Source organism: Elephantulus edwardii, unplaced genomic scaffold, assembly GCF_000299155.1.
Source record: "Elephantulus edwardii isolate Elephantulus edwardi_28Jun2011 unplaced genomic scaffold, EleEdw1.0 scaffold00058, whole genome shotgun sequence".
NCBI classification, from domain to species: Eukaryota; Metazoa; Chordata; class Mammalia; order Macroscelidea; family Macroscelididae; genus Elephantulus; species Elephantulus edwardii.
The window spans coordinates 10,178,112-10,185,534 of NW_006399808.1; the positions used below are offsets into that span (position 1 = coordinate 10,178,112).

The 7,423-nt window shown below is 43.2% G+C and overlaps 1 protein-coding gene across 1 annotated transcript in view; it reads left to right on the forward strand.

Moving 5' to 3' along the window:
• Positions 1 to 247: 247 nt before the first annotated feature.
• The window catches only part of P4HA1 (prolyl 4-hydroxylase, alpha polypeptide I), a 123,596-nt gene continuing 116,420 nt past the window's right edge, over positions 248 to 7,423 (forward strand). Inside the window, exon 1 of the mRNA XM_006887547.1 lies at positions 248 to 459. The gene's annotated coding sequence lies outside the window, so the exon portion shown is untranslated. The remainder of the gene's footprint in view (positions 460 to 7,423) is intronic.

Sequence of the window (7,423 nt, forward strand, 5' to 3'; positions counted from 1 at the left end):
TCAGGCCTGACACTGACTCTGAAATAAAGGGGGTAATAATCTGAGTTCTGAGGTCACCAAGGTAACAGCCGCGTGGCGGCAACGCGCGCAGGCGCGCTCCGTGCCGGGGCCTGCCCGCCGCTCCCACCCACGCCGGCTCGGGTCCCTCCTCTGGTGCTGGACTCCGCGGGCGGGTGGACGGGTGTGGGCCTCGGGTGGGAGGTGGAAGCTGAGGGGAGGCCGGGGCTGGGCGCCTGCGCAGTCGCACGGGCGCGGGTGTGATCGCGCTCACGTAGTGAAGGCTGCGGTCGCCTCCTCCTCGCCGCTGCCATAGCGGCCCAGAGGTTATAAAAGGGCTAACTGGCTCCCTCTGCTGCCCAGTTGCGCCGCCAGCGGGCTCAGGGAAAGGACTGGGTAGCCGGCCCGATCGCAGGCAACCGGAGACTGCACAGCGCGCTGGCCTCCCGTTCTACTTCGCAGGTGAGACGGCCCTCGACACTGGGGACCGAGGCCCGCGGCAGCCATGGCCTCTGGGGACGTCTGTGCAAGCCAGTCCCAGCCGCCTCTGATGCGCAGGTTTGGGGCGGGTGTTCTCCAGCTTATACAGCAAGCGCTGTACTTTCTTCGAGGACCTGGCCTCTCACTCTGCAAGCCCCGACTACTGGCACCCCCCGGAGGCCCGGACGCCCTTCTCCGGGGCTGCTTCCTACCGCCGCCTCCATCCTCGTTCCCGACCGTTGGGGCTGCGGCTGCCGCCGTCCCCGCCTCAGGGACCAGTATTCTTGAATATTCCTTGCCGGGAGGGAATCACCCCGTTGTTTTTTCCGAGTCCCGCTCGTACCTGGTTCTCCAGCCAGAATTGAGTGGGACGCGAGGGCGGGGCGTGGGCTTCGGGCTTCCTGGCCGCAGATGGTGGGCATGTGGCGGGAGAGCGGACTTGAACGTTAGGACTCCGGGCATTTGGGGTCCAATGCAGAAGCCATAGGGGCTGGGGCGCCCGGAGAAATTGAAGCTGAGCTCCTCCTTTGCGCCCTGCAACCTCGGCGGCCAGGCGTCGCCCGGGGCGGCGAGTTCGGGGCTGTGCAGAGGAAGTCCGCTGTCAGGTCACCGGGTCGTCGCCAAAGCCTGCTGCTTCCCCCCTCATCTTCCCCATACTTTTGAAAGTAAACGGCGCTTTCTCTTTCTTTAAACGGGATGATTCACAGTTTTCAGAAGTGCCCCAAAGTAAAGCAAATTCCATGGATGTTTAAAAACTTAAGAGCTGAATTGCTTGCCTGACCCCCAGATGGATGGACATTTTAAAGGGGAGGGAGGAAGAATGGTGGGGGAAACGTGAGACAGGTTTGCCTAAATAACCTAATCTAACTGTAACCTCTCTGAATACTAACGTTTTATAATTTTACACTCTTCCCTTTGAAAAAAGAATGAAGACGAAGCGAACTCTCTCCTTTGGGTGAAAAGTCCAAGCGGGGAAACTTGCCAATTTCCATTTAACTGTTTCTAGTTCTCCAGGAGCGGTGGCTCTTGGACTTTCCTTTTGGAATGCACTGGAAGGAATGAAGTAGCCTCTACGTGCGTGGGGGAGGGGAAAAGACGTGGCAGCAGAGTTCTTTCATCAATTTTTTTGCTCATTTTTTGAGGCTCTGGAATTCAGAAATGCATTTCCTCTTTAAGATTTACATGGAGCTTGTGAATGAAGTTCCCCCCCCATTAATTAGATCATAAATTCATTGGAAGCAAATTAAAAATAATATTTTGAAGAATTTTTTTTTCGGATCAAGTTTCTAGGGGAGAAAACGGATACTTTAAGCAGTAAATATTTGAGACCCTGAGAAGGAATAACTCTGAATATGATTTACCTTCATTTGAAATTTTAATAGACCGTTGGTGATTTTTATAGCTCTTTGGTCTATAAATGTAGTTTCAAAATATATAAGATTCAAATTTTACAACTTATTTCTGCAAGAATATATCCATCTATCAGTTACCTTTAAGCCATGTCACTTCTAGTTTGGAACACAAAACCTTGTGTCTTGAAAAGGTTTTCAGTAACTGATGGGAAATCTGTAATGTAGAATAACAAGGAAAAAGATGGCTTTGTCTCTTTTAGCTGTATAATGTTGCTTCTGTTGACTTACTAAATTTTATTTTGAGGTACTGAAAGCCAGGGCTTTGGTAAGAGGGTAATTACATTGACCATTTGTGTTTAGGTAGCTGAAGTAGTAAAATAGATTTAAAAAGTTCAACTTTTAAATTACGGCAGAAAAGTTTTAGTGCCTAAAAAAGAAAGCTTTGGATTACATAGTAGTTTAAGTTTTTGCAGGTAAACTTTGTCTTTTTTGGTAAGATGTTAACATTTTCTGTTATTGGAGAGTGAGTTGTATGCTGAAAAGCAATTAGTTCCCAGTTCCTGATTCTCTTCCAAAGGTGCAGCAAGAATTGTGATGGCTATAAGGCAGTGACTCTTAATATCTTAGGAATTGATTATCAACGGAAATACAATTATTGCCTTAAGATTGGAAAATATATGCTATAAGATATAAAGCATTGGTTCACACACTATTTTGGGGTTATGAAGTGCTCTGAGAATTGGATGAAAAATGTGACCCCTGGGTCACATAATGCAGATGTGCAAATCCACGTGGAATTTTCTTTCTCATTACAGAAATGTCTCTTCTCAAGCCTTTGAATTGTTATAAAACCAAAATAACAAACTCTTATCATAAAGGACCTAAAAAAGTAAAAAAGAAAACAGGCTAATCTTTAAGGGTATCTAGACATTTTTAAGGCTCTCCGGCATCTGTGGGGTGGTACACAACAACAGGCATTTATTTATCTAGTGTTCCAGGAAATTCAGCTGGATATGTGAGTCATATTGTTTCGAGAAAGTTGGTTTTGAGTACCATCAAGCCAGAGTCAACCCATAGTTGACCCTCCACTGGTTTTCAGTGGCATAAAAGTCACACAGGAAGAGATAGCCCATCTTTCTCCTGGACAGCAACCGGATTTAAACCACGAGTCTTTGGATTGGTGGCGCAGCTCCTTACACAGCTCCCTGCCTTGAGTATAGATCCTAATAAACTTTTGCCAGAAGAATTATAACAAAAGCTAATTAACAGGAACGTTGATGGCCCAGTGGCATGGTTGAGTTGCACTGCCAGTTGAAAAGGCAGGCAGTTCAAATTCACCAGCTGCTATGAAAGATGAGCAGTCTTCGCTTGTGTGATTTCTAGTTTCTGAAAACCCACTGGAGGTCAGCTGGGAGTCAGTGTTATTTGATGGCATGTAACAACAAAGTAGTTGAAGAATTGCTGAATTGTCAAATTGTCCAGATAATAAAAATGTATCATACATTTCCTCACTCACCTTCTCCACATATATTAGATGATTTATCTTTGGTTTTTCACTTTGAAATTGGAACAGACTTTAAATAAATATTGTATAGGTCCTTACAGTTATCCAGAAATGACTGGAACAGCATATCAACAGAGAACTGGCAGATGTGCAGGCTGGGTTTAGAAGAGGTCATGGTATTAGGGATATTATAGCTAATGTTAGGTGGATCTTGATTGAAAGAGAGTACTAGAGGAATGTCTGTTTCATTGATTCTGTAAAGGCATTTGATACTGTGGACCACAACAAACTGTGGCTAACTCTAAGAGGAATGGGAATCCCAGAACACTTGATTGTACTTATATGAAACTTGTGCTTGGATCAGGAGGCAGTTACCAGAACAGAGTAAGGAAACACTGCATGGTTCAAGATTGGGAAGGGTGTACGCCAGATGTGTCCTATCTCCATACCTTTTCAATCTATATGTGGATCAGATCATCCGGGAGGCTGGGCTCTGTGAGGAATAGTGTGGCATCAGGATTGGAGGAAGAGTTACCAGCAGCCTGCATTATGCAGATGACACAACCCTGCTTGCTGAAACTGAGGAGAACTTGAAGATCTTGCTGCAGAAGGTAAAGGACTGCAGCCTTCAATATGGATTGAATCTCAACATTAAGAAAACAAAAATTCTTACTACTGAGCCATTTGGCAGCATCGTGATAGACAGTAAAGAAATTGACTTTGTTAACAGTTTTAATTTGCTGGCCTGCACAATCAGCACTCTTGATATCAGCAGCCAGGAAATCAAAAGATGAATTGCAATGGGATAATCTGCTGTCAAGGGAACTCTCCAAAGTACTGAAGAGCAACAATGTCAGTGTGGAGACCAAGGTGCACCTGATATAGGCCATAGTCTTTGCAGTTGCTTGCTATGCATCAGAAGGCTGGACAATGACTAGGGAATGATAGAGAATCGATGCCTTTGAGCTGTGGTGTTGGAGAATATCATGGACTGCCAGGAGAACAAACAGATTCATCCTGAAGAGGATAAACCATGCTGTTCCTTGGAGACCAGCCCTCCATCTAATAACTTATGTATGAAGCTTCCTTGGCTTCTGTGATTCCAAACACATCAGCTGCTGGTAGTTCCTTACGTTGGGATAAATGTCTCTGAAGTTTAGTCATAATGTTTCCCGAGCAAAGGTGATGCATCCTATAGAACTGGTGTGTAGATAGGCTTTTCTTGGCAGCAAGGGTTCTAAAGCTTCATCTGACATACTTTGGACATGTTGCAAGAAGGGACCAGTCCTTGGAGAGGAACATCATGCTTGGAAGGATCGAGGGACAGTGCAAGATAGGAAAGACCCTCCATGAGATGGATTGATTCATTGACTGGGGTAATGAATGTAGGTGTGTCAGAGACAATAAGATTGGCAGAGGGTAGAGCAGGTTTCAGGGCTGTTGTACATAGGGTCACTATGAGTCGCAGGCAACTTAATGTCACATAATGACAACAACAATACCTAAACTAAACTTTAACTATTTTTATTTTGGAGAAAGAACATATCAATAAAGCTCTTACTTGTTAACTAGAGATTAATGTACATTTTATGTCATTTTATATGAAGTCCCTCAATTATGCAAATATTCAGTAAACTAGATTAATTGGAAATTAGAGCCTGCCCAGAGGTACAGCCAGAGAAAAACATGGTGATCCACTGAAACGTTAGTCGTTGAGCATTGTCTGGGACATGTTCTACAGTCTGACACATGTGGTTGGTTTCTCGTTAAGTCACACCAATTGGTACTAGTTTTATATAATTCAGTCACATGTACTTTATAGTTTTGTGTTGTTTGAGTGTAAAAAGTCACACAAAACTATTTTGAAACTCCTTAAAATATGTAATAGCTGGAAGGCTCAATATTGTTAAAATGAAAGTTTCTCTAATTTGATTTATAGATATAGTCACAATAAAAATCTCGGCAGGCTTTTTTTTAAAAAAAAAATGACAAGAGAGTCCTTAAATCCATATGGAAATTTAGGATACCTAGGAAAAAGACAAAACAATGTTGAGAACAGAGTTGGAGGGGTTGACAATATCTGATTTTAAGACTTACAAAGCTATAGTAACAGAAATAGTGTGTTTCAACCTTCAAGATAGATTGTAGAAATAAAACCACATAGTTTTGAACAACTGCTTTTATACTTGGATACAAAAGCAATTCACTGGATAACAGTCTTTCTACATATGATATGGAACAACAACTGCATATCCATGTATTAAAAACACTTAGGGACTTCAAGCCATACTTTGTACCATCTGGGAAAAAACCCCACAAAAAATGGATCATAGGTCTAAATATAAAATAAGAGATTATAAAACATGTAGTGACAACATAAAGAACATTTTCCTGACTTTAAGCAAAGATTTCTTAGATTTAAAAAAAACTATATATTAGAATTCATAAAAATTAAGACCTACTGCAGAGAGTACCAAAAGAATGTCTGTTGGTGTTTCTTTGACTATGCAAAGGCATTTGACTGTGTGGATCACAATATATTGTGGCTAACCTTGAGGAAAATGGGAATCTCAGAACACTTCATCGTGCTTATATGAAACCTATACTTGGACCAAGAATCAGTCCTCAAAACAGAGCAAGGAAACACTGTATGGTTCAAAATCAACAAGAGTGCATCAGGGATGCAGAACAGATGATTTGGGAAGCAGGGCTTTATGAGGAGGGGGAGTGTGGCATCAAGATTGGAGGGAGACTCTCTTGACAAGCTACGATATGCACATGACACAACCTTGCTTGCCTGAAACGGAAGACGACCTGAAGCACTTGTTTCAAAATGTCAAGGACTGTAGTCTTCAATATATATTGAAGCTCAACATCAAGAAGACAAAGATTCTCACCACTGGGCCTGTTGGCAGCACCATAATAGATGGAGAAGAGTTTGAGGTTGTTAACAGTCAGCTCTACAATCAACACTCTTAATACCAGCAGTCAGGAAATAAAAAGATGAATTGCATTGGGAAAATTGGCTGTCATGGACCTCTCCAGAGTGCTGAAGAGCAATGATGTCAGTCTAGATACAAAGGTGTGCCTAATCCAGGCCATGGTTTTCTCAATTGTTATGAGTTGGACAGCGACTAAGGATGACAGAAGAAGAATAGATGCCTTCAAGTTGTGGTGCTGGAGAAGAGTCTTGAACATACCATGGACTGCCAAGAAAACAAATAAGTCTGTCTTGGAGAGGGTGAAACCAAGTCTCCTTGAAGGATAGGATTTTGAAGCTCCACCTCACTTACATAGGGCACGTGGCCAGGAGAGATGGTCCTTGGAGAAGGACATTGTGCTTAGAAGGGTGGATGGACAGTGCAGGAGAGGGAGACCCTGGATGAGATGGGTTGATAAAGTAACTGGGGCGATGGGGCCTGATGTGTCAGAATTAGTGAGACTGGCTCAGGAAAGGGAAGGGTTCAGAGCTACTGTACATAGGGTCGCTATGCATCACAGGCGACTGAACCAATAACATTCTATAACGGATTTGGAAACAGGAGTAGTCTCCACTTCCTAAACAACTTAGCTCTGGAAACTCTATGAACTTTGATAAATTTCGATACTTGTAGAGGGACTTCAGACTTTTTGTTCATAGGGTCACTATGAGTCATGCTTGACTTGAAGGCCATCAACAACAACTTCTCAAAATACACTGTTTAAAGACTGAAAAGACAAGACAAAAAATGGGAGAAAATATTTTCCTGACATCAACCACGTGGATTGCAGTGACTGCAGCAGTGGCTTGAGCACGTCAGATTGTGAGGTTGGCACAGGATAGGGCAGGATTCAAATATATTTTCGATAGGGTTGTACTCAAGTCAGTGGCACCTAATGACAACAACATGCATTTGACAAAGGATATGGATATCTATATATATGCAGTTGGATATCTATATATATGCAGTTGTAAGCAGACACTGGTGATTGGGACATGGAATGTGAGAACCATGAATGTAGGAAAATTAGATATTGTTAAGGAAGAAATGGAACGCATAGATATTGACATACTAGGCATTGGTGAGATGAGATGGACTGGCATGGGGCA